Source organism: Panthera tigris, chromosome D1 (assembly GCF_018350195.1).
Source record: "Panthera tigris isolate Pti1 chromosome D1, P.tigris_Pti1_mat1.1, whole genome shotgun sequence".
In the NCBI taxonomy this organism is placed as follows: domain Eukaryota; kingdom Metazoa; phylum Chordata; class Mammalia; order Carnivora; family Felidae; genus Panthera; species Panthera tigris.
The window spans coordinates 10935087-10962960 of NC_056669.1; the positions used below are offsets into that span (position 1 = coordinate 10935087).

At 45.7% G+C, this 27874-nt stretch overlaps 1 protein-coding gene across 1 annotated transcript in view; it reads left to right on the forward strand.

Moving 5' to 3' along the window:
• Positions 1–27874, forward strand: part of NCAM1 (neural cell adhesion molecule 1) — a 385399-nt gene that overhangs the window by 7539 nt on the left and 349986 nt on the right. The window contains exons 3-5 of the mRNA XM_042957775.1: positions 3643–3826; positions 5435–5550; positions 15056–15125. The gene's annotated coding sequence lies outside the window, so the exon portion shown is untranslated. The remainder of the gene's footprint in view (positions 1–3642; positions 3827–5434; positions 5551–15055; positions 15126–27874) is intronic.

Sequence of the window (27874 nt, forward strand, 5' to 3'; positions counted from 1 at the left end):
TCTGCCCCAAAGCCCTGCTGCCTTCAAGGCCTGTTGAGATGGATGATTGAAAAGCCCTGATGTGGTTTCAGTTTTGTCTTCCAAAAACGTATGTTGGGGTCCTAACTCCCAGTACCTTGGGATGTGACCTTATTTGGAAATAAAGTCACTGCATATGTAGTCAGTAAGACGAGGTCACACTGAAGTAGAGTCGATCCTTAATCTGATATGATTGGTGTCCTTGGAAAAAGAGGAGACAGGGGCACCTGGGTGGCTCAGTCGATTAAGCACCCAACTCTTGATTTCGGCTCAGGTCATGATCTCATAGCTCGTGAGTTTGAGCCCCTCATTGGGGCTCTACATTGGTGGCACGGAGCCTGCTTGGGATTTTCTCTCTCTTCCTCTCTCTCTCTCTCTCTCTCTCCCACCCCCTGCCCAAAATAAATAGACATACTTAAAAAAAAAAAAAAAGAGGAGACAGATGCAGAAAAGATGACCCTGTGACAGTGGAGTCAGATGCTGCTGTGATGCTGCACATGCCCAGGGATGCCTAGGTTTGGTAGAAGCCACAGGAAGCAAGGAAGGAGCTTCCCCTAGACTTTTGAGGAAGCATGCTCCTCCCAACACCTTATTCTGGCCTCCAGGACTCTGAGAGAACAAATTTCTGCTATTTTAAGTTACCAAGTTTGTAGTGCTTGGTTACAATAGCTCTAGGAAACTAACGTATAGCTCTTAGCAGCCACCCTGACTCACTGACTAGTAAGACCTCAGTTCAGTATGAGAGTGAAATCTCAAATCAAATACCTGGGAGAAAATAAGCAGGTCTCAGAGTGAGCACGCAAGGAATTGTACCATAGAAGGTTCAAGAGTCAGCCCCCTGCTGTCCCCCAACTCTCAGGATGTCTCGCTGCCTACTTGGACAGTCAGTATGTCCTGAAAAGGACCAGGTGAACCCTGAACAAGAGAGAGACCATCTCAGGAGTTTGGAGAAAAAGAAACCAACATTTTCTTTCATTGTCTCATTTGTATTTTTAATGATAATAGTAACACTTACCATGTACTGAGCATTTGCCATGCACCAGGCGTTATGAACTAGGTAAGGATGTTCTCATGCGTGGCTGCCCCTGAAGTTAGCTCTGCAGCTCCTGAGGGCTCACAAAAGAAGACGTCTTTCTTTTGCACCAACCCAGTTTGTCAAAATTGAGGAAAATGAGGGAGGGGTGGTTACTTTTCAAAGTTTCACACAGTGCCCTGTTATTAAAACTTATCCCACCACCATTCCCTTCGCATACAGCCAGTGACTCACCCTAGCTCCCATTTTCTACAAAGTAGTTTTTGAGTTATTATTTTTTAAGTTGTGCTGCTTTCATCAGCTTGAAACAAACAGAAAAGCTACCTTTGATGAGAGAAGGTCCAGAAAGAACTAGAAAGTTACACGATATACTGTTCACATCCCATTAAAAACAGGTGATCTGAGGACTCCTCTCCCGGGACCCCTACTCAAGTGGAGGGGGAGGAGCAGGTAGGACAGGAAATCCTTGGGAATAAATGGCAAACCCATATCCCCACCTTCTTCTGCTTCTCCATGAACATGGACCAGAAGAGACTGAGGAGGTGGGGGCGGGAGAAGAGAGAGAAACACCAGCTTGCCAGCCATTGCCCACACCCACCACATACTGAGGTCGTCACCCTGCCAAGGCCTGTCCAGGGCAGGAACCACTCAGGGAGCAGAGACAAGCCTGCTCTGGGGCTGAGTGGAGATGATATTTCTCAGAAAGGGGGCCAGAAAAGGAGGATGGGTGATGTTCCAATGCAGATTTAAATTTTGCAAAATGGCCTCCTCCTCTGGCAAAATCATCCCCCCACCCACGGTGACACCTCTTCTTCCCCTAATGGGTCTGCTGCAACGCAGCACCCTGTCAGACCCAGTCACTTCACCTTGCAGCCAACATGTACATTATCCTCAAAATGTAAATTGTGAAGCAAAAAATTGCAAATTGCACCAGGGGTTTGAGGACAAATGTAATAATGCCTATTCGTGTAAGATCAAAACTGTATGAGGAATTATTATAACGTGTAAACTGTTAGCTACTGCAACATGTAAACAATAATACTTATTATCATCGCTGTAGACTTCCAAATATCACTCGGGCTTCGGGAACTATAAGGAACATTTCTAGGCTGTGAAGGATGGGAGAGCCTCTCATTCTAACTGCCAGTCCTTCCTGATTTGACAGCCCAGCCATAACCTACATTTTCAACTTGCAGAAAAAGGAAAATGCAGGTCGAACCCCAGGAGGGAAACCAAAGGAAAAGAGGATCGAGGGAAGTTGCTAGAATCCAATTGCAGGGAAGTGATTTGATTTTCTGTGTTGAGTTAAAGGTGTCAGGACCAGAGAGGAGGTATATCAACACTTGTTTTGTTTGCCCAACAAAAGGAGATTGTGTTAGACCCCTGCTGACCCACAGCAAATCCCATCCCCGAAGGCCTAGGAAAAAGCTGTTTGCTGAGTCTGTGAGCACCATTTGCACCTTCAGGCTGCAGCAAACAGGTACTAGACCAGAGCCAGCTCAGAGACAGCCAGCCCCCTCCCGCAGCCAGAAAGCTACCAGGAAACGCCTAAAGGGAAGAGCTTCATTAGCCACACTGCTCGAGAAGCCAATCACAGGATCCCATTCAGACAGAGAGCCAATCGCATTCTCTGGACAGGACATGGACCAATCGTCTCTCTTCCCCCACCCATTCCTTTCCATTCCGAGCCTTGGCCTACTGGGGCTTGTTTAGCAGCGCCAGTGGCCAGAGAAGCTGGAAGGGAGGGGCTGCTGAGGACCCCCAAGCCAGGGCAACCTAAGGAGCAGACTCTGGCAGAAGGGCTGGGCACAGATATGGATGGTAAACTCCAATTCATCGATTCCACAAATGTACAGCTACTGGGTACTGCCTCTGTGCCAGGCACTGGAAATAAGAGACACAATGTTACCCTAGAAGAGCTGAGTCTAGTCGAGGAGACAGAGAAGTAGACAAATACAGCCTTTGCATGGGAATGTGATGAAAGGCAAGCCAGGGCACAAGATGCTGTGGGAGAAGAGAAACTCATGGAAGCAGGGCAGCAAGAAACCGTCCATGAGGACGACAGTGGCACCCAGGAGCATACCATAGCCCCCATAGGGCCTGCACCATAGCCTGAGACCCTCACCACACCATACCCATCAGTATTAGTGTGTGAGGGTTGCCATAACAAAGCCTGGCTGGCTTAAACAGCAGAAATTGATTTTCTCAGACTTCTGGAGGCTGCAAGTCTAATTCAGGTTGTGAACAGGGTTGATTTCTTCTGAGTCCTCTCTCTTTAGTTTGTGGATGGCTGTCTTCTCCCTGTGTCTTCAAATGGTCTTCCTTCTATACAAAGCTTTGTCCACATGTCCTCTTCTTATAAGTGCACCAATCATACTGGATTAGGGCTCACCCTAATGACCTTCATCTCCAAACACAGTTGCTTTCTGAGGTACTGGGGGTTGGGATTTCCACATATGAATTTGGGGAGGGCACTTCAGCACATTACACCATCATTTTTTACAACTGTTGTGAAGCTGCTATTTAGCCACTGTCTCCCCCAAAGCACACAGTGACCGTTAGCTTTTTGTCTTCTAAATCTTCTGCATTAGGTGCCAGGCTGACTCAAACCTGGACCCACTCCTGTCACGTGAGAGGGATGGAGAAGCCCTGCATCTGGTTCTTGAAGTAAAGGCCTTCATCACTCTTTTCCTCAAAGAGCTGCATGTCGATTAGAGTCTTGGAACAATCGCTTTCCACTGCTCATTGGCCCAGCTCACTGGCCTCTTGCCCAAGGTATTTGAGAAGTCACTTTATCTACAATAAGAACTGGTGTTGCTTTTGGAGCTGGCAGGGAGAGAGCCAGTGAAGTGGCCATCCATCAAACGAGGCCCACACAGGCTGGCCTGAACCCCTGCGGAGGGTGCCAGATGTTCTAATCTATCACCATGGGTCACAGGGGGATAGTCTTTGATCGCTGAGACCTTAAGGCAACACAGCAGGACTCTGCACAGTCTGCGTGAAGATAGGGGAGGCACCTGGTCTTCATTCCATAGCTCAGTGTGATGAAGGGTTATGGGACTTTACTAGGAGCTGAGAACCAAGGAGAGAAATGAATGGGCCGCTGGCTGGGTCCTCAAGGAGCTTACATTCTCCTGGGGAAGACTGTCCACCTAAGAATGCATTAGGTTCTGGCTGAGTTGCTTGGGGGTTCAGAGAGGCTTCCAACAGGAGCTAATACCTGAACAGAATTTGGAGGATCACTGGTGCTAGGCAGCTCTGTTAATGGGGCCAGAGAGTAGAGCAGGATGGTCCAAGCGGTGAGGGAGGAAGTGGCAGAAGTGGGATGGGAGAGATGGCCAGGAGGTAGAGGGATAAAAAAAACCATGCTAAGTGGTTTGGACATTTCCTGTGAACTTTCAGACTGTGTTTGTTGGGGTCACTGGGGCTCTTTTGTGGTGCCTTGGGATAAGGAGCAAGACTGAGCAAGCGAGACACTCATCAAGGCATCTTGGCTCCGTCCTGTTTTGGTTATTGGGATTTCATTTGAAAAAGAAATGTTGTAAAGCTTAAAATCAGCAACTACTATCGCGTTAGCTATTAGAGAGTCCTTGTGGGATTCTCAGCACAGAACGGTATGGTGACGGTGTGGAATCTGAAGCTGGGGTGGGGGGCTGCCACAGGCCTGGAGGCAGGGGCAACAGTTAAGAGACTGGTGTAATCATCCAAGAAAAGAAATAGAAAGGAATTGAGAAATTGGAGAAAGGGTTGGGAGGTGAAGCTGATTACACTTGCTGTTGATTTAACATGGAGAGTGTAGGGGAGAGAAAGGTCTTCAGTGCTTCCTGAGTTTATTGCCCAGGTGAGTGGGTGCACGCTGGTACCTTTAACTGGTCAAAAGAGTGGAGGGGAGGGAGCTTATTTGGGCAGACACATGAGGAGTCAGGTGCTGGCCATGTGGACTTCAATGTGCCATTGGGACACCCAGGTAGAGCTGTCTAGGCGGCCATGTAATTAAGTCGTCTGAAGTCTCGATATATCCCAGCCTGAATAGAATGCCTTGCATATTGCAGACAGGTGCCAGTGACTGCATATTTTTAATTTTAAAATTTATGTACGAAGTCTTCAGGGTTCTCTGTAATGTCTTCTATAGCTACTTTTCAATCTTACCTCCTTTATACTTCCCAAAAGTATATGAAATTAGAATAGGCCAGCCTTCCCTGTCCACAAAGGCTCTGCTCAGCCAGATCAGCTTCTTAACTGTTTCCCAGTATACATCTCTTTGGAACCTCTGGAACAGATAGAGAGATAGTGGAGAGATAAAATGGATATCTCCAACATTGTGTTCTTAGAAAATGTAATGAAAAGTATGATACATGATGTGCCGTTTCTCCATTTCTGCAGATGCCCTTCTCCCACTCCTGTCTATGTGGCATGACTCACTCCACCAAAACCTCGTGCTGGTTCCATTTTTTCCACAGATCCTCTGACTCTGCTCGCTTAAGGAGGGTGAATCGCAGGTTAGTTTGTAGCAAGCGTCTGCAAGTTTGTAGGGGAAGGTTCATTCTTTAGAATACACCTTTCGGTTTCCATTTGCCCGGAGACTTACCATCGGGGCACCCCAGCCCCACAGCCCTGGGCATAGTTGCCCTCGTCTAGTGATGGGGAGCTTCCCCACTCCTCAGGATGCTAAGTGCTCCCAGGGAGCCAGGGCACCTTGTTCTGGGTCAAAGGCATCTAGCTCATCCGAGGTCCTGGACCCCACCAGCCCGTCTGCTCTGTCAGGGTCTGTTTATAACCTGTGGGTGTTCTTTGACCACATCCCAGTACTGCTGGATTTCCATGGCCACGTGCTGAGCTCACCTTCCCCTGCCTTACTTTTAGTCTGCCCCTACTCCCAGGTGGATTCTAATTCTCCAGCCCTGGGCAAATGCTTAGCAACAAAACCCAAGAGCCCAGGCCTCTTTCCAGCACTCCAAGCAGCATCTCCTTCTGCAGAGTCCTACCTCTTCAGCGGGTGGTAATGTGATTTATTCATTGAGGAGCAAACACAGAGGGTTACTGAGTTCTCCAACCGTGGACAGTGTCTCTTCCCTACACCCACTGTCCCTTCTGAGTGACTCCACTTTTCAGGGTGCCCAAGGAACCCCAAGGTGACTGCTGCGTAGATGGCTGCCTCTTCAGGGGCAGTCAAGGTGTTCAGCTCATTTTCTTTCCATGCACTGTCTTGCATCCGATCAATAGGGATTCTTTCTACCCCTCCCAAGTAAAAGAATGATTTATATGGCCCACATGGTATACTTGTAAAATACACACAAGGCCTGATAAATTATACAGTATTTATTATCCTACTAAAATGATACCCTTTGCTTAATTAAAGTAGCCATATGCTGTAGTGCAAATCATGCTCATTCATTAAGATCCCAAAATATGTTAAAAAAAGAAAAACAGCCAGCAGCAGTTAGGAAGAATACAATAAGATCACACGGTTTTGAGGCCATAACTGCATTAAAAATAGCCTCACTCTTCAGGGTGATGTTTTACCAAACATGGCCATCCCTCCATCCATTCATTTTTTTAAGCAAATAGGCGTTGAGCACCTGTGCTGCCAGACAGCTTCCAGGTACCTGGGACACTACCTGGCCTCTGTCCTCAAGGGGCACACAGGCTAGTGTGAGAGAGAGACCAGTAAACAAGCACCACAAGCAGGTAACTGGCTATGTGAGCCACGTTAGAGGCTCATCTAACCTAGCCTTGTTGGGCCAGGAAGGTTTCCCAGAGGAGGTGCTATCTGGGTTACATCCTAAAGGATAATTAGGTCTGGGAAGTGTTCCAAGCTATTCCCTTTTCCGTTACCTTGTTTATTTTCTTCTTAGTGATTAACAGATCACAAATATGGGATTATTTTTTTTTATTTGTTTACATGAATATTTTCTGTCCCTCGCCCTTCCCCTTACCACCTGAAGATAAGCTCCAGTAGGGTGCACGACTTTCCCATCTTGTCCAGTGTTTTTCCCCCAGCACCTTTCATAGTGACTAGCAAATGAGAGGGCCTCACATAGATCTTCTGAATGAAAAAATGAGCACTGACTAAAGAGTAGCATGTGCAAAGGTCCAGAGCTTTGCGCGCATAGGAGGTGCTCTGAGAAGGGCAGAAGGGCTGCCACGTTGCCCAGCGCTTCATGCCAGTCCCCATGTTACACTCCTCCACAACACACCCTTCCACACACTCGCCCCTTTCCCACAGGAACTGGCATTTTCCCACTGGCTAGAGTAAATAAGCACATTTGCATCCTGGAACAACAGCAGCTATGTTTCTCCATGACCTTGGGGGTTAATGGCCGTTGGCTTCCGGGTACCATCTGCAGGGAACTACGGAAAGAACAAACTCAGCTGTGACCACCTGGCCGCTTCACTGGCACCGAGAGCCACGATGGAGTCCCCCCTCCCCCCACCACCACACCCTCACTGTTGGGAAGCTGTGTCCAAGGTGGGAACCACACTGAGGCCAGAGTCAGAAAAATCTGGGTTCAAATCCAACCTTTCCTGTCTTGGGCAATGTACTTAATCTCCCTGAGCCCTTTCTCTATCTTTAAAACGGTCATAAAATTACCCCCTTCATGAAACTTTTAGGGATTAAATTCAGGAAATTAGGGGAAAATTCCTCAATTCTCTAAGACTCAGGTGCCTCATTAGTTAAATGCAGATAATGGTTAAGAGTATCTGTCTTGCAGGGTGATTGTGGAGTTTACATGAAATACTGGAGATAAGACTGCACATGTGTGATTGTTTGTGTCCAGGGGAGAGAGACCAGAAGTGTCCTCCAGATCATCTAATAATAGCAATCACATTTACTGAGTGTTTACTATATGCCTGGCACTTCAAATTTAATACCTAAAGTTTCTCCCAAGCTGGATTATTCCCAGGTTCCTGTCATGAGGGAGGGGAGGAAAAAGAAAGAATTTCTTGCCAGTTTATCTTGAACCTAACTTACATATATATATGAAGACCTTAAAACATATATGAAATCCGTTAGATGGATTGTGGCAGATTGTATTTCCCCAAAACAGCCATGACAATGCTATCCATTCTGCATGTCCTTCTAGAACCTTCCACATATTTCCCTATCAAGAAGTGGGGTCTGTGCCTCCTCCCCTTAAGTTTGCATGAGCCATTGGTTTCAACCAGGTTGGATAGTTCCAGAGCCCATGTTTTTATGGGATGCTGATACGTGGGACTATTTGTAAGCCTTTTTGATGAAGCAGTGGCCCTCTATTGGGAAGGAGGAAAAAATTAAGCTGGAAATGGCAGGTCAGGGCCAGATTAGGAGGCCTTGAATGCCATCCTTTGATCACTTAGTGACACACACAGCCAGGTACCGCCTGAACTACTATTTACATAGTGATTTTCCTTAAATCAAATTTAAAACTATTCCTTTAAAAAAAAAAAGAAAGAATAGGGGCGCCTGGGTGGCTCAGTCGGTTAAGCGTCCGACTTCGGCTCAGGTCATGATCTCGCGGTCCATGGGTTCGAGCCCCGCGTTGGGCTCTGTGCTGACAGCTCAGAGCCTGGAGCCTGTTTCGGATTCTGTGTCTCCCTCTTTCTCTGACCCTCCCCTGTTCATGCTCTCTCTGTCTCAAAAATAAATAAATGTTAAAAAAAAAAAAGAAAGAATAATAATCACAGGTTTTATGTCCCATTTATATTTATCTAACATACATAAAATAAGCATTTACCTCCTTTTTAAAAAAATGTTTGTTCGTGAATCCCACGATAGAGTGCTCCTGTACCACCAGGGCATCTGTATCCCATTTCAGAATCAGGGTACCTGGCAATGCAGAGCCACCATACATCCGGAACAAAGAGAAGATCAAAGGGACCTTTTAGGAAAACTGACCTGCTCTTGGTAAATACCATTGGCAAACACATTCCAAAGACTTGTCAGTGAAAGGTTTTCTGGGAGGCATGGGTAAATCAGCTGTGGTCCTCATCCCTGGGATCTATGTGGTCTGGGAGCATGGAGTTGTGTGCTGGTGTGAGAAGCACAGGAAGAATGTGGAGCCCCTTCTTGGAGTGAAAATTTAGCTTATTGGTAAATAATTTAAAACAGTAGAATTATATTATGGATATATGAAGTTTATAGCAAAAAAAATCATAGGAATGGTGAATAAAAAACAAGACAAACTGAGGAATATCACCCTAGGTGTGAGCAACTTGGGGACCCATCCAGAGCAGAGGGGCTCATGGTTCCTTCCTTTAGCCCATGGTTCTGAACCCTGGCTCCACATCAAGACCATCTGAAGATGACCTGGACCTGGACCTGGACCTGGACCTGGACCTGGACCTGGACCTAGACTTCTGAGGATGGGGCCCAGGAATTGGTATTTTTAAAGGCTCCTTAGATGATGCTAATGGGCAGTCAGGGATTGAGAACTATTATTGAAGGGGTTCTTTGGTGAGAAAGTGCAAGGATCCCTGACAGCATCAAGGGACTGGTTAGGAGGCTGTTCTGTAGTGTAAGGAAAGCCCACATATTTTCATCATATAGGGTAGAATCTTTGCACAGTTACTTATGGCACCCCCTACAAACAGAGGCATGCACGAGCAGTAGCAAATGCACATGAACTGGTAAGTGTGTATGTGCAACCAGCACACGAGCCAGGCCTCTTTGTCAAGCAGAGTCACTATAATGTGTCTGTGGGACAAAGCCATGACACCAAGAACTGGTGAATCACCTACAGTCGTTCTCCCAGACACACTAGTCAGGTTAGGCTGAACAATCCGTGGACTCAGACACTTCACACTTCCCTGAGGGATCTGTGAGGCTTTTGTTCGTCCTCACTCCGGTCCTGCTTCCCCAGAGCCTGAAGGCCGGGCCCCCTTCTGACTTCCAGCTGAGAGCAGGCTCTCTGTCCTAGATCAGAGGGGCACTTGGCAAGGAACAAAAAGAAATTGCAGCCCAGCTCCAGGGCAATACTTTCCTAGCTTCACAGCTCGTTCTTCTTGCTCCCTGGGTCCCCAAACAAGGGGCCAGTCAGAAATTAGAGCTCCACAACAAGGCAGCATTGTCCCCTGGGCCTGGACTTCCCTGGGACTTGGGTGAGAGTAAGAGATGAGCGAACTCTCTGGCCACAGGGTCTAGAAAGAAGCTGGCACCTGGGGAAGAGCCATTTCCCAAGCAGCTGGCCAAGCTGGAGTCTTCCAGCTGATGTGGAGACATGCCCTGCCCTGCTGCCCTCTGTCCCCTGAGAGTGCCTTCTCTCAAGCCCTCGCTTCACAGAACCCTCTTTTTGTGTGACTCTGACTTTCATTTACCCTTCCCTGCACAGCACCTCCAGCAAGTCGGAGGCCGATCTTAGAGAAGCACAGAAGGGGTTCTGGGGTAGGAGCTAGGCCCCCAGCTTGAGGTACCAGCTTCACCTCCTCAGAGATCACTGTCCAGAAGGGAAGACCCCAGCCTTCCCAATCCCCCAGACCGACAGCTGGCGTGAAATGCAGCCAAGTGTACTCCTCACCCTCGGACCCAACTCCCAGAAATGGTAGTTGCGTGTAGTGAGGAACTTTTGTGAGGTTCAGTAATTATGAGGAGTCCTCACCCTGATTTCCTGCCTGCGTTTTGCACTGAACATCAGTGAAGATCCAGGGCTCTTCCCTTAACCTTAAACCTGGCCACAAATGTCCTCTGTGCCACATGCTCATCATCCTCATTTTAGTGGACCTTTTTTTGGTTGCTCAGCATCTCTTATTTTTTCTGGAACCAATCTCCACCTACCACATACCAGTTAGGGTGTTTCAGGCTACAAGCTGAAAAACAAAAACAAAACCAGAAATTCAATATGAACTGGTCTAAAACCAATGATGCCTGAGGAAGGGAGGCTTCAGGGTTGAATTGGTCCAGAGACTCCAGCTCTGTTTCTCTACCACATCCTCAGACATGTCCTCCTCTGTGGTTGGCTGACTGACTCCCCTCATGCTTGCACAATGGCTTTGGCATCCCCATACTTCACAAACATACATGCAATACCCAGAAGAGAGAGAGTTTCTTCAGGTGGCCCGGCACTCTGCTAAGAGCAAGGGTACTCTTCTTCCAGCAGTCTCCAGAAAACTGACTTCAGGAACTGTAGGGACCTAACATCTAATGGGACCATATCTCTCTAGCTAGTGATTGAGATGTAGACCCCTGGCCTGAAATGAGCTAATCACAGAACTTCATCCCAATGGCCACAGTAGTTGGTCTGTGGATGGGCATAGAATCCAACCTAGGTTGATAATAATCCTTCTATAGAGATTTTCTAGCTGAAGATAAGGTTAAGAGCCACCTCTCTGGTTATCATACTATATGGATCTTAATTTGGTCCTGCTGGCTGTCCGTCACCTCTTCATGGAGAAACCATCTGAGTGAATGATGCCAATAATTAGACTAGTCAAGAGGCAGAAAGACAGTGTCCTGAGGAAGTGTCCATTCTACACAATAACCCCTGCTGAAGACTGTTTCTTACATCTAAAATACCCATTGGATGTTCATTCTAGCAACCAGATAAGGCCCAGGATCAGCCCATCATCTGTGTGCAAATATTTCTCTCTCAGCAATGATAGGAAGGTTTCTGAGTCAACTGCTCTGGGATATCTAACCCACCAGTCTCCAAAGACAGTCAACCTGATCATTTTCTTGCAAAGTACACATTCGGGGGGCTGTTTACTACCCAGAGTAAACGGATCTGAATCCATGAAATACCAGCAAGCATGAAAGAGGGAGCATCTCTGCAATACGAGAGACTTGGGCAACAGCCACACTGCCCAGCACACACTTCATCCCACCTTCTAGAACAGGCAGGATTTATCCCACAACTTGGATTGTAAACATGAGAAGGATAGGGTACCCATCAGCTGAGGGTCACAAAGGAGGCAGTGTTAACAGTGGCCCCATGTTTTCTCTTGCTTTGTTTTTATTCATTTAGTCAACAAACATTTTAGGATATAAGAATCCTTATATCCTTAAAATAATATTTTACCTTTACTTTTGTATTTCTCTGTGCTGTCCTTTCTCCCTTTCTCTGGTTTATTTTCCATTCTCCCCCCAGCTCCATGGTTAATCTCTGGCTTTTTTATTGTGATATCTTTGCTTTTTTCAATTCCTTCTTCTCTCCTTGACAGATTTCCCCACATACTTTATGTTGTGGTTTCCCAATTTGCTTTACAAAACAGCTGTGACTGAGAGCCCTAAAATTTACTCCTGGACACGGAAGAGAACAAAACAGGAAACACAAAGAAACATGGCATTTTTCTTGGAAGCAAGTTTCTTGTGAGCTGAAAAATTCTGTAATCAGACCTATGGACAGAAGGTTAAGTGATAAGATTTCTGAAGTGATAAGATCAGCCTCTGAAGTCCCAAGCTCACCAACCAGGAAAAGAGTAGGGCCTTCTAGAGAAAGGATTACCAGGAACCAGCCATTGGCATATGAGAATGCAGAAGATGGCAAGGCATTGGGGGCAGATATTAACCGCACTGAACTGTGAACTGGAAGCAGAACTACGCTAACTTGCTAAAGCTTGACTCAACCCAAGCTGGTTCATGTGTACCTTTTTGTTTTGTTTTTAAATAAAAAAGTCAAAGGGGTTTTTTTTGTTTGTGTTTTTGCCTCTTGTAAGGAAAATCTTCATGAACTTGAAGTAGGAAGGAATTTATATGTCTTCTAAAACTGTACTGAACTGCTCTAAGTTCAGGAAGTGATGTCCTAATTGTGAAGTCCAAGGCTTCTTTGCAGCCTTCATCCTGCTTAGCTCCTCTGAAGCTTGCCTGCCTCCCAGGCTTTCCTCCTCCCTGCCTTTCCTTCTCCCTTCCTCCCTCCCTCTTTCTCTCCCTCCCTCTCTCCCTTTATTTTATTTTTTACCTTTAAAAGCACTTCTTTCTGCATTCCCACCTTCCTGAAACCTTCTCCACCCCTGGCTTCTAAAAGAGTGATCTCTTCTGTCTCTGGAGGTTTTCTGTCTCTGTTTTTCATCTAGATCATCTTGCTGTCTTCTCTCCGCTAGGCTTTATTCCCCAGATAGTGTTGTCTTTGTGCTTCCTCCCTTTCCATGCTGTCCTTCTATCCACCTCCTTGGCTTTCTTTGGTTACCACCTATGGAGGCGATCCTCAGATAGTACCTCCAACCCAGCCTTTCTCCCAAAGTCAAGACCCACATTTCTGACTGCCCAAAAGACACACTTAGTGGAAGTTTCAAGCTTAAGTTGTTGAAAACACAACGCATAGTCTTCCTCCAGCAAATCCTCTTCTGCTCCAGTCTTCTCTGACGACCCACTACACTTGTGCAGGCAGCAAGCCCTATTGTTTCTGAACTCTCACATTTATGCCCTTTTTTCCAATTCTAATATCACTACCTTTATTCAGACCCAAGCCTTTGCTCTTCTCTGTTAATTACAGCAATAGCATCCTCATTGCTTTCCGTTCTTTGAGTCTTGTCTCCACCCGCACTGTTCCTTTACACACGACAGTGCTGTCTTGCTAAAACACAAATCTGATTATGTCACTGTTAGGTTCCTTCAATAGTTTTTCTCCTCTGAAGAGTAAAGCTCAGGCTCTTTGGAATTGAGTCCCAGTGTCCTACCTCCTGCCCTCGTACCCTCCTCTGTGCACCTGTCCTTCCACAGTTTCTTTATTTTAAAATTTTAAATGTTTATTTTTTTTGAAAGAGAGAGTGGGGGGAGGGGAAGAAAGAGCGGGATAGAGAGAATCCCAAGCAGGCTCTGTGCTGTGCGGGGCTCAACCCCATGAACCATGAGATCATGACTTGAGTTGGAAGCTTAACTGAGCCACCCAGGTGCCCCCTTCCACAGTTTCTTGACTGCACCTTCTATTGCCTATCCAGGTCCCTCTCCATGGTCTTTGCTCTTCCTGATGTTTCTCCGTCCTCCAACCATGACTCACTCTCAGGTCTCATTCACATACTTGCTGGAATCTACCTCCCTAGCACATGGAAAATTTAATATTTGTTGAGTGAATGAATAAATGCTTGAAAAATTCTTATCTTCCTTTAAGATTTGACTCTGTCATCACTTTCCTTAGAAAGACTTCCTGTATCACCCCAGTAAGAGTCAGTGTCTTCCTTTCTTGCATAATAGCATCCATGTTCCTTCTTGTAGATTGTTCCAAAGTCATCTTAGTGTACTTGATTGGCAACTCTTTATCCACCATAAACTGTGAGCTCCTTGAGGATAGGGGCAGTGACTTGGTTTTTTGTGCATCCCCAAAGGCAGAGAAAAGAATAGATCCTGGGGGCGCTGGGGTGGTTCAGTCGGTTAAGCGTCGAACTTTGGCTCAGGTCATGATCTCATGTTTTTGTGGATTCAAGTACCACCTGGGGCTCTGTGCTGACAGCTCAGAGCCTGGAGCCTGCTTCAGATTCTGTATCTCCTTCTCTCTCTCTGCCCCTCCCCTGCTCGTGCTCGCTTGCTCACTTGCTCGCTTGCTCTCTCTCAAAAATAAATAAAAACGTTAAAAAAAAAAAAGAATAGATCCTAAACAAATGCTTATAGACATAAGATGAGATGAACCAAACCAGTACCTCTACAATGGAACATTCCCCAGAGTGTTTTGTTTGGCTCAAATGCATGGTTTTTGAGTCAAAGTATGTATGAAATGGCAGGAAGGAGAGCATCTGACTTCAGTGAGGGAGGGTCCAGTGGGCTGTTCTCTTGGAGAGAGCAAAGAACAAAAGGGCTTCCACTTTGTTGTTCTTAATAATGTGTCAGCAGCAATCAGGATTTAACAACAGTAGTTAGAATGGGTCCTCTTGTGTTCTGTGTGCAAACTGGGGAAAATACACAAACACAACAGCAGAAATCAGTGCAGTTCCTCTGTTTCCTATTTAACCGTGCCAGCAAGCAGCCCATTGATGCTAATTGCATTGGGGGGAGGAGGAGTGTGGTGGGTAGAGGGCCTTTCTGGTACCAGGGAAAGGTGAAATAGTGCCATAAGAAAAGCCTGAACTACAAGCTTATATCAGCATTTATACTCTTTCTAGGACAGGTAACGGGCACATGAAGAGACAGCAGAAGCAGTTCTGGGCCAACCAAAAAAGATCTCAACCCAGGGTAAGTCTTTTATGAGGAAAAGCCTGTCCTTTGCTGATGCTCAAAACATATGTGACTTGAAATTGTTTGTTCATTCATGTTAAGGGGACTGAGTTCCCACTGGCCAATCTCATGTTGGGAGACCCAATCCCTACTCAGGAAAGCTTTATAAAGGTGGAGGAGGGGGGAGAGGGAGGGGGAGAAGAACTCATGCTAGCTGTCTTGTTTGTTTGCTTCTTAACCTCCCTTGGTTGAGGTTACCAAGAGGGTGCACACTGGCTCTGCTCAGAACAATTCTGCTGCTGCCAAACCCATCAACCTTTACTTGCCATCTCTCAGTAAGGAATACTAATGCCAAATAGATGAGCTGTGTCCTGGAGCCAGTGACATCCCAGGAGGGAGTGGTAGCATCAGGAGATGGGAGGAGTAGATGGGAACAAGACCCTTTAGGGAATCTAGTGGCCTCCAGAAAATGGAAGCTCTGAAAGTATTAACTTCTCAATGTGGCACCTGAGACATCCTTGTGTGTTTTCTAGAACATTTTGGAGTATGCACTGGAGGTATTTCATCCAGCAGCGAGAGTCTTTTGGAGTCAGAGCACTGAAAGCCCTAAGCAGATGTTCCTTTGCTCCTCTCATTTATTACATACACTTCCTTTGGACCACTACCCATGGAATGGGCAATATTAGTTATCCATCGGGATGATTATTAGCTTGTTTTCCTCTATCAAGCTCAACCATAATGTTTTTACTTTTTTCCTTGGAGTCTACCCATACAACGAACAGCTGGGCTGTGTGAGGGCTGAGAGCTCACACTGGGGATGCTTGTTGCTGAGGGTGTGGGGCTTGGTGTAGGGACACCTGGGGGATGGTCACATGGCACACCGGAAGGGCCTCTGCTGCAATTTGGTGTCAAGATGTCTACCAGTAGGTCAGCTCCACTCATGAAATAAACCCCCAGCAGTCCACATTTCAGCAAATGAGATCTCAAATAACCATTTTAACATAGTTCATTAAAAAGATATAAACCAACAAGTTACAAAGCCATCATCAGGCATCATTCAGGAAAGAACAGTTCAAAATATAATCAGTAAGTCGTCTTTACCTCCTTGTAGAATCTTAGGATAACTCAATACTTCTAATCAGAGACACAGTAAGTACCATATATGGCTTTTTGTTACTGTTTTGTATTTTATTTGATAACTTGTCTATGTAGTCACATGGTACCTGCAAGCTAATCTGAGTAAATAGATAATCTCAAATAGAAAAATACTTGATCCATCCTACACCTTATTGCCATCCCCCTCTCTTGCTCATCCCCTTGTATCTTACTAAGAACTGTGTAAGACCCTTCCTCCATATACAGGTTGCCATTAGTAATGTCCAGTTGGTACAATAGTACCCACCTCCTGGAGGCAGTTGGCTGGACCACACTAGGCACCCGAGGCCAAACTGGTCCCATTAGATCCCTTTCTGGATTTCTTTTCTTTCTTTTTTAAACAACTTTATTGAAGTATAATTGATAAACAAAAAAGTGTGCATATTTAATGCATACAATTTGATGCACTTGGACATATGCATACACCTCTGAAACCATGACCACAATCATGGTAATAAATATATCCATCACCTCCAAAAGCTTCCTCCTGCCCTTTTAGGTTTTTGTTTTTGTTTGTCTTGTGGTAGGAGCACTTAACATGAGATCTGTCCTCTTAAGAATTGTAATGGTGTAAGTGCACCATACATTATTGTTAACTACAGGGACTGTGTTAGGAAACAGACCTCTAGAACTCATTCTGGTACATAACTGGAACTTTATACCCGTGAACAACTCCCCGTTTGCCACCCCACACCCCCTGGCAGCCACCATTCTAATCCCTGCTTCTATGAGTGTGACTAGTTTAGAGACCTCGTATAAGTGGCAACATGCAGTGTTTGTCCTTACAAACACGAGCAGGTTATTTCACTTAGCATAACATCCTCCTGGGCCATCCTTGTTGTTGTGTGGGACAGGATTTCTTTCTTTTTAAAGACTGATAATATTCTGTGTATGTACAGACCAGATTTTCTTTCTCCATTGATCCTTCAGTGGACCTTTTGGTTGTTTTTATGTCTTGGCTATTGTGAATAATTGATAAAAGGTTAATATCCAAAAAAATATAAAGAACTCCTACCATTCAGAAGAGAACACCAAATAACCCCATTTAAGAATAGATCTTGGGGGTGCCTGGGTGGCTCAGTCAGTTGAGCATCCAACTTCAGCTCAGGTCATGATCTCACGATCATGATCACGTGGTTCGTGGTTCGAGCCCCCCGTTGGGCTCTGTGCTGACAGCTCAGAGTCTGGAGCCTGCTTTGGGTTCTCTGTCTCCTTTTCTTTCTGCTCCTCCCCCACTCATGCTCTGTCTTTCTCTGTCTTTCAAAAATAAATAAGTTAAAAAAAAACTAAAAAAAAGTGATCTTGAATTGACATTTTTCCAGTGAAGACCTACAAATGACCAACAGAAATATATGAAAAGATGCTCAACATCACTAATCATCAGCGAAATGCAAATCAAAACCACAATAAGATATCACCTCACATCCATGAGGATGATTATTATATAAAACAGATAACAAGTGTTGGTGAGGATGTAGAGAAATTGCAGCTTTTGTGGACTATTGGTAAGAATGTAAAATGGTGCAGCTGACTTGAAAAACAGTATGGTGGTTCTTAAAAAAATTAAAAATAGAACTACCATATGATCTAGTAATCTCACTTCTGAGTTTATATCCAAGAGAATAGAAATCAATATCTCAAAGAGATATCTGCATTGCCATGTTTGTTGCAGCAGTATTAGCCTTTCTTAGATTTCTATAGCAGAAACTGAGGAAGAAAAGGCAATCTTTTTCCTAGTGTAAAGAAAAGAAAATGTGAACAGAGTTTGAAAATACAAAAGATCCTATCAGAAGATACAGAGAAGAAAGACTCTTGTCTTCACCAAAGAAAAACTGGTTTTCATTTCTTGAGATGAGAATGGAACTCATGAAGTATTCCAATGGCTGGTGGCACATTTGTGCCAAATATATGAGATCTTTGAGCCCAGGCTTTTATTAACAGTGACCCCAAGCTCATCTAAGCACCCAGCACTGTATTAAATGTTTATTAAAGGAACATCAGCACACATGGCCCTCTAACTTGATGTGGCAATCTGCCAACCATCTTGTTCCAATGAATCTGTCTCTTGACTAAGGCAGATGTAGCTATATCAGTGATCAATATGATGATTATGGTCAGTAAAGCTGACCAACAGCCTTAATAGGTCACGGCTCTTATTTTGGCTCACTTCCACTCTTTTTAAGTGGAAAGACAAGACCCGGTACAACGGAGGCTGAGGAAAGCCTGAGGGGTCTGACACCTGGGTTCTTTTCACAAGAATGGACATGCCCATTCATGACGGGGCCTAGAGGACATCAGAGACACGAGTCGTGATGAGTTGTACTAGGGACAAACTGCATTTTCCACAAGGTGCTGTTTGTTGGATGGATTGTAAAAATGAGCCCAATCATGCCCTTTCCTGAGTTTACGCCTCTGCAACATGACTCTGTAGTTCCTCCCATGAAGAAGTGGAGTCTATTTGCCTCTGCTCAAATCTCGTTTTGGCCCAAAGAATGTGGCCACAGTGATAGTATGTCAGCTCTGAGCCTGGACATAAGGGGTCTTTACACTTTAACTTGCCCTTTTGGAACTTTGACATAACATGTAAACACATCCAGGCTAGCCTGCTGGAGGATGCAAGGCCATGTGAAGGAAGGTCCATTTGTCCCACCCAAGGCCATCCCAGATCAACCCCCAACACATGAGAGAGAGACCAGCCAAGGTCACCAGAGTTGTCAACCTGACCTCCAGATGACTTCTAGCACTTTAGTGAACCCAGCTGAGAACAGAAGAACCACCCAATTGATAAGTACACTCATGAGCCAGAATAAATGCTTAACTGGCTTAAGCGGTTAAGTTTTAGGGTGGTTTGTTAGGCACAAATAGCTGAGACACTGTTTAAAAATGCTAGAGTCAGATAACGGACTTCATGAAAACACCTGCTACACCTTCCTTAAATCCCAGTGTAGCACACCGTCAGAGGGGAGTGCCTCAACTTCTATAGCACCTTGATCCCATTAGATGCCATAGCTGCTCCCATAGGAAAAGTAAAGCCGTGTCTCTGTTGCCTTCTGATCTTCACATTTGCCTGTCTCTGCACCTACACCTTTCTTCTGGGAACAGGATGTCAGTCCTGCAGTGTTTTAAACTGAAACCTCGTCAGTTCTCACTAACACACTAGGAGGTTCTGCCAGGCTTTACTCGGCACCCAGTCACATGACTTCCTCCAGGTTGCCCTTTGGGAGCTGTCTCATTTTATATGTCCTCACTGCTTTCTCTTGCCACTCTTTCCTCTGTCACAGTATTTATTCCACTCTGGTACATTCCCTGCTCAGACTTTCCCACCGGACTGGAGGCTTCACGAAGACAGTGAGCATGTTTTCCTGGCCCATCATTAAATCTTCAGTGGCCCATAATTAAATCTTTAAATCTTCATTAAATCTTCAAAAAACACAGGGCTTGGCACATAGTAGGCACTCAGCAAGTATCTGTGGAGTGAATAAATGAGCAAATGGCTGCAGGCCACTTCCAATCTTGCCTCCTCTCCCTGTTTGCCTTTCATCCCATCCTCTCTCATACTTCCTGCTATCACTTCAAACCTTGAATCCTGCTTCCCATTGAGATCCTTAGGTGTAGGGGTCTAAGTAATACTCTTGGCTTGGAAGACAAAGAAATAACACCTTGTATTACAGAATAATTTCTGTCAAAATCAGCTAATATAAGAGAGCAAAAGTTTTGCTAGTTACAAGTGTAAGCTCCACGGGCGCCTGAGTGGCTCAGTCGGTTAAACAACTGACTTCAGTTCAGGTCATGATCTCACTGTTCATGAGTTCAAGCCCCGTGTTGGGCTCTGTGCTGACAGCTGGGAGCCTGGAGCCTGCTTCTGACTCTGTCTCCCTTTCTCTCTGCCTCTCCCCCACTTACGTGCTCGCTCGCTCTCTCTCTCTCTCTCTCTCAAAAATAAATAAGCATTAAAAGAAAATTAAAAGCGTAAGCTCCAATTGCTGAATAAATGAGGTGACACTCAATGTCTCTGTACAGTAGGTAGCACATGGTGCGGGTTCTTAATTCATGTTAGTTACAGCAAGCTGGAGGCAAGCAACTGGGTACCATCCCACCCAGTACTCAGTGCTTAGTACTGTCCTGGGTGCTGTGGGGCAGACAACAACCCAGTACTCAGTGCTCAGTGCTATTCTGGGTGCTGTGGGGAGACACAACCCAGTACTCAGTGCTCAGTGCTCTGAGGCAGACACAAGACACAATGCAAACAGGCAAAGCCCATGTTCAGCCAGGACCCAAGGGTGAGAGCTCTGTTGCACTCAGCATCCATTCACAGTGACAGGACAAGCTTTCATGGGAACCAATTTCTGTCCCACAGTCTGTTGACTTTTAAAATCCTTCTCAACTGCATTACAGAATATTTAGATGCCTTCTCATAACATTCTCTGATTGTATAAGCCCTCATCTCCATGAAATAGGAATGAAATTTCTAGCTGCCTCAGGTATCTGAAAGGGCAAAATTCAAATTCCCTGACTTAACAAGAAATGGACTTTGTTTTATGCAAAAACACAAAAGCCTGTCCCTACACAGTCATGGTATGGTATCCCTGAGGTGTGTTTATTCTATTTTATTTGCCTATCTGCGGTTCAATTTTCATGGGTTTTATTTACTTTTTTGCAAGGTCCAAAATGTTTTTGAGATACACCTTAATGAAGAGTAGTGAACCACTTAAAAGGTTTATAAGATGCTCCAGTAATGGGAATTAGAAGTCATTATCTTCGGTGAAGGCAGCAAATGGTTGTCTGAATTGAGTTGATTTTGGTGATACATATTATAATGGAACAAATTACTAATGAAGTGCTAAATTACTGGAAACATCCCTGTTACTTATTAAACACTTTGGTTAATTGGGCCAGGAAAAATAAAGAGTTGAAGTGCATTTTAATACCTTTTTTGAGGCCAGGTCAGAAGTGAGCAGATACGAAAACCTGAAGCCCAGCCCAAGGGCGTCCTCCCAGACACAGGCTTCAGACCGCCCTTGAGAGAGGCTCCTGGGAGGAGCTGCTGACCTTCCAAGTTCTAAACAGACCTTGCACTATGAGCACTCTTCTCTCTCAAAAAATTGGTGGCACTGGCCCATAACCCAAAGTCAGTACCAGTTGGTCTTTAATGAACACTGAAAAATGCATCTGGAAATGAAGGAAAAGGACCCTGGGGAGGGAAAATGTGGAAATACAATACAGGAGCATGTTTAATATATTGTCTGTTGTGAAAATTCCTGCTTTTTAGAGTGTGACCTAGCTGAGAAGCAAGGATGCTACAGATTCCACCCTTCTCTACTTCCCTCCCTGTGTTCTCTGTTTTGTAACTTGATTCTGGAAACTGGCTTCCCGTCCTGTTACCTGTGCCCAAGTCCTTCTTTTGATACCCAGCCTGTGCTTCTGGGTTCTAAGATCAGGACCCTGACTTCATCTGGCTGTTAGGATCCTCAGGGATTGACTTTCTACCTCTCAAATCCCAGCAGCTTGTGATAGATAAGTTTATGGGCCACGGGATGCTCAGATATCTGGTTAAACGTTATTTCTGGGTGTGTCTGTGAGGGTGTTCTGGCAGAGATTAGCATTTGAATTGGTGAACTGAGCGAAGCAGATGGATGGCCCTCCCCACTGTGGGTGGGCATCATCCAATCCATTGAGGGCCTGAAAAGAACAAAAAGGCAGAGGAAGGTTGAATTCGCTCTCTGCCTGACTCCTTGGTCTGGACCACAATCTTCTGCCCTGTGCACTCCTGCTTCTCAGGTCGTTAGACTCAGCCTGGAATCTGTACCGCTCGGCTCTCTGACTCTCAAGCTTTCAAACTACAGCACCTGCTTTCCTGGAACTCCAGCCTGCAGACGGCAGATAGTGGGACTTCTCAGCTTCCATAATTGAGTGAGCCAATACCTTATAATAAATGTCTTTCTAGATGCAGCGGTAGAGATAAAGGCACAAATATAGATGCACTGTTGGTCCCGTTTCCCTGCAGAACCCTGACTGATATAGAGCCCTTGTGCCTCCTGATGAGTTTACCTGACGCCACCTCCTTGAGTACCTCTCCTCTTGGCTTCCTGAAGGTTGTCTGTTCCTGGGTTCTCTGCTGTGGCTCTATGCTGCACGGCTAATACTCTTCCATCTCCTCCTGTGCATGCCCCCGACATTGACAACCAGAGATTCCCCCAGGTGCCAGCTTCTGTCTGCTGCACCGTATCCACTACGCTTTCAGTGGATGGGTTTGTCTCCTGCTCTCTACCCACCCACAGCCCCCTGTGACCATTGGATTTCAGGTCCCAGCCACTGGACAGTATACAGGACACAAATGCAGAGTCAGATGGTCATGATTCCAGCCCAGAAACTGCCAGTAACTGTGTGACTGGAAAAATCCAGTTCACCTCTCTGAACCTCCTTTTTCTCAGCCATTTTCCAATTCTATTTACAGAGGGCTACTAAGTGTCAGAAATTCAAGAGGTAAAGAAGGAAAGGCCCTTGCCCTCAGAGAGCTCGTTTGAGCTAGGGAAACAGTCTTGTAAATAAATAATTACAAAAAAATTGTGAAAGAGGTGCTAAGAACGACAGAGTCAAAATGTTATGAAAATACTGAGAACAAAGCAGTGAACTCTCTGGTAGAGGGAGACCCACAAAGAGTGTACTGAAGAGGTGTTTGAGCAAACCTTAGGGATGAGCTTGTACTTACCAAGGAGTCAAGAGCCTTCAAGGCAGAGAAAATAATGTATGCAAACGCAGAGGGACAAGAACTGTAGGAGAAATGCTAGAAACTAAGCATAACTTAGAATGACTGTAAGAGGGGACAAGTGGCCGGCAATGAGGTCAGGATGCAGGAAGGAGCTGAATAATCAGAGCCTTTTATGTCGGTTTGAGGAGGTTGCATTTTTGCCTATAGACAATGAGGAACCATCAAGGGCTTTTTAAACAGGAAAGTTGCCTGAGCTCATCGATGTGTGTAGGATAACTCCAACCTGTCTATGGAGAATGGGTTGGAGAGGCAGGAGATGGAAGTAGGGAGGTCAGGGAGAAGGATGCGACCGGGCAGGTAAGACATAGAACGTAGTGGCAGTGCAAGAGGTCGAGGAGTCATACAGTGAAGAATTTGAAGAGCTTGGTGATTAATTTTAGATGTGGGGATGTGTAGGAGAAGCAGATGTCAGGTCACCCCCAAAGATTCTGGTTTGGATACACTGATGGCGATAGAAAGACACGGAGGGAAGGCTGAGTGGGGGAATCAGTAGAGACTACCGATTTTTGCTTTGGACCAGTCGTGTTGGAGACACCTAAGAGGCAGCCAGGTGCAGGTGCCATGGCAGGAAGACAGCTGCTTCAGAGCTGAGAGGTCTGAGTTAGTGACACAGCCATGAGAGCCATCTGTAGAGGTGATGAGCACATGAGGTCAGCCAAATAGAATGCACCCAGTAAAAAGAGAAGAGGGCCAAGGACAGAGCTTGGGGACAAAGCTGCATTGAAAAACCTGGTGAAAGAACCATCAAGATACTGAGTAGGAGATGTCAGGAAACTCAGAGAACTAAAGAAGGGGTCACCAAAGCCAGGAGAGGAGAGTTTCCCAGAGGAGCTGCGAGCGACATCGGAGGGGTGAAAATGTAAGCGCTAACTGGGAAAGCGTTCATTGGTTTGGGCAACTGGAGGGTTATTGATGACTTTGCAATGAGCCATTTCCAGAAATGATACGTAAGAGCTGGATTACAGAAAGATGAAGGACAGGGAGAGGGGATGTAGGCTACCTTTTAATCTGTTTGGCAATGATGGGAAGGTGCAAGCTAAGGACGTGGCTGGTAAACCACGCAAAGTAACAGGAAACTTTTGAAGTGGAAGAGATTGTAAGCACGTGTGCAGCAGGGAGCTTAGACTAAGTGGTCCCTGAGATTCCTCTTAACATTCTTGTCCTTTGGTTCCAATGACCATGTCTAAGAACATGGGGAAGTAGTCTCAGGCTCCTTGGGGATTTCCTGCTGTGCTGGAAATCTGACCTGGCATAGTGAAGGATGTGGTTATTAGGGCTTTCTGCCTGCCTGCCTGCCTGCCTGTCCCGCCCTCCCCAGTCCAGGGCTCTCTGATGAGCTCCGAGCAGGAGTGATGCTTGGGGAGAGCTCACTAGGCTCCAGAGGCACCCAGACCACCCCAGATTTGCAACCTGCATTTCCAATCCAATCAGCCCTTCTCCTCCAGCTTTTACAAATGAAGGTTCCCCCATCGTGAGAATCACCTAAACTATTGCTTGGTATTCCTTGCAAGGTCCTGGGAGCCAGAGAAACCATGCCTGGAGCCAAATGAAAAGGAAGAAAGCAGAAAGAATGAGTCAGAGAGGGAAGAGAAGAGGAAGGCTCTTGCAGACCTCTTTTCCTTCTCTCCTAGGGATCTGATGCATCAGATCTCACATTAGTTAGCTCGGTAGCTTTTTTTCTCTGTTTGGTTTAATATTCTCAAGGGAAAACCAAGTTGAACGTGAGCAACAGAAGACTTAAGCACTCTATTTTAATCCTTGAGCAACATATTTCTGAAATAATTTTCAGAAGGCGTTTAGACTTTCAGGAGGAAAAATCTTATCTTCAGTGAATTACTATTTATTGAGGCTTTAATAAATGTTTGTGTGTTTTTTTGCTGGCAGGCTGCTTTTTGTAGCCCATTAAAGTGAAGATTATCTTTAGAAGAGGAAAAGCACCAAGTCTGGTTTTTCAACCCGAGTAGAAACATGGGTAGAAACCTCCACATGACCAGTTTTAATCTCACCTGCAGAGGTGGGTTTTGCTACTTAATGATATATTTTGGAAATGGATGTGACACCAAAGTTCGTCCGTAAATAGAGCTCAGAGCGAAGGGAATAAAAATCACAAATTAGATTCACTTGCTGCATTAGGTAGCAGGAAGTTTCCAATCTGCATCCAATTTCTGCCACAGAGGATCAAGCAGTGATTCTAGAACCTGCCTTCTCGGGGAGGACAGCTGGGGCAGGCTCAGTCTGTTGTGTGTTTGCTTGTTTTCTCTGTCCAGTCATGTGAAGGAAGTTGGCTGGGAGTTTTTCCCTTTGTTATTGTTGCCTAAGACACAATTGGTACATTATACTGGAGCCTTTTGAAAAGCCGGTGTACGGCTCAATTGCTTGATTTCCATTGTGCTGGAATGGGACACGGTGTAGCCTTAGGGGGCAAGAGATCCTCTCCAGTGGCATGGGAGAGGGGTTGCTGTCTATGGAATTTTTAGAGAGTATGCCAAAATCTGCACAGGCCACACACAATTCCCAGGGGCCTTTGGACTGTTTTCATGCAAAGAATTACCCTTGGCTCTTGATAACTCAGCGTCTGAAATCCCACCATGGGGAATTTAATGTGGGAAGTGATGAGCTGGGGAATCTGTCTTCCTATATGTTTCTGAGCCTATAAGAAGGAAGGTAGGGATGATAGGCCCCAAATGCAGCTTCTATCATTCTGTGTCTTAATGTTATGGACAGAGCACAGGCTTCTAAGTCAAAAAGATCTGGACTTAAATCTTGTCGGTGACACTGACCAGCTATGTGGCAGAGACTACCCGGTCCAGCTCACTCATCTGTAAAATGGAGGAGAGCACGACCCAGCTCGCAGGATGGCAAAAGAGATGATATAAAACAGTTCAAGTGAGTTTCCATGAGCAAATATTTGTGGAGCACCCATCACGCATCAGGCACAGATCTGGGCACATAGAATGGAGCAGTGATCGACACTGGTACATAGAGACAAGACATGGTGTGACCAGCAGACCAGTTGGGGGCCTCATGCTTTGCTTCTAGAAATCCATTATCTTTCTCCCCAAATCATTGGACTCAACCATCAAAACTTACTGAAAGCGGTACAATTACAAAAATGTAGCAGGACTGCCAGCACTTCGTAGGAATCTGTAACCTGGTCTCCGTGTTTGGGACTGACAGCAGCCAGGACCCACAGCCATTAGCTAAAGGATGGGGTGCACTGTTAGGGTGCACAGTTGCAGAAAGGGCCACCCCAAGGGCAGGATGAGTCTGAGTGTTTAGAACTCCACCAGCAAAGGAAACTATGCATTGTTAATAATAATAATGGAGTAATTTACAACACAGACCACCATGTGGGAGGGAAAAAGGTACTCTCTACATCTACTCATATGCCTGTAAGAAATCAGGCTGCCACTTGTCACCCTCAATACCATTGAGTCACAACACCTGGGATTGTCCGCCTCGTGTAACACACACAACAGCCAGGTTTATGTCCCAAGCGCTGTGCTAGATCCCAGGGATATAGCAATTACATTAACACAGTTCCTCACCCTTGACAAGTTTATGATCTAGAACAGAGGTTGCAAAACTTTTTCTTGAAAGGGCCAGGTAGGAAATATTTTAGGCACTGTGGGCCACGTAGTCTCTGTTATAACTATTCACAAAACACAGCTGTAGATAATATATGAATTACAACGCACAGTTTCTTTACAAAAAGAAGTGACAGGCCATCTCTGGTCCATGGTTTGCTGACCCCTGACTTAGAGGGAATGACAGATATGTAACCAGAGAGTGTCAACAAAACATGGAAAATGCCATGATAGCGGGGAATGGGCACCTAACCTAGCCTGTGACTTTCAGATAAGACTTTTTATTTCGGACCTTGTATCTGCAACCGCACGTGCACATTGCTCATTTCTTTGCCCTTTTGCAAAGAGCAGATCTTCCAAGGACAACTACCTCCCAACTCAGGAGGCTACTGCCAAAGTTCAGGGTGGGGGACCCAAACTTGAATAATGATTTTAGCAGCAGACTGGAGAGGAAGACTTGAGATCGCAGCTAAAATGGATAGGATGCAGTGACAGAATATGGAGAAGGAGGGAATGAAGGATACCTTGGCCGGTTACCATGTTTCTGAGTAGGGTGATTGGGCAAGTATTCACCAAGAAAGGAAAGTTAGGAGGAGCCTAATTTTACAGTAAGAGGATAGGTTTTCTTTGGTTGTGGGAAACTGAAATGGAAGTGCCTAATGGGTGGTTAGACATCCCTGAGTCCTGAGGCTTTCCTGTGAACTATTAATAGAGATCCATACCTGATCGCCCTGTCCCCTGCCTTGTCCCTCTCAAATCCAGCCTTACTCAGTGGCTACAACATTCTACCTAAAATGCCAGTCTGACTGTGGTACTCCCCAGTTCAGTGCTCTTGAGTGGCTTTCCATGTGCTGTGGGATAAAGTTTCAATTCCTTCACTTGGCCTGAGAGGTTCTCCAAACTTGGCCAATCTCTCCAGCCTTCTCTGTGACCACCCCCTGCCTCCTGGGAGCTCCTCCATGAGAAGTCAAGACCTTACGCAGGCCAGGCTGGGGGATTTGTTAACCCAATGCAGATAAGGACTCAGACTTTGTCCCTGGAGGACTGGGACTTTCTCTATTGGCAGAGGAATTAGGATGGGTATCCTCTCTGGTGGAGGAGCAGGATCTCAGTTTCAGCCCAGGAGTCACTAGCAAGACTGCAAACCTCAGCTGGCATTTCTTCCAACTGGTTTTCACAGTCACAGCCTTTCATCAACATGCCCTGAATCCTCAACTTTTCCGGAACTCACAGTAGAAAGGAAAGCACGGTCAGGA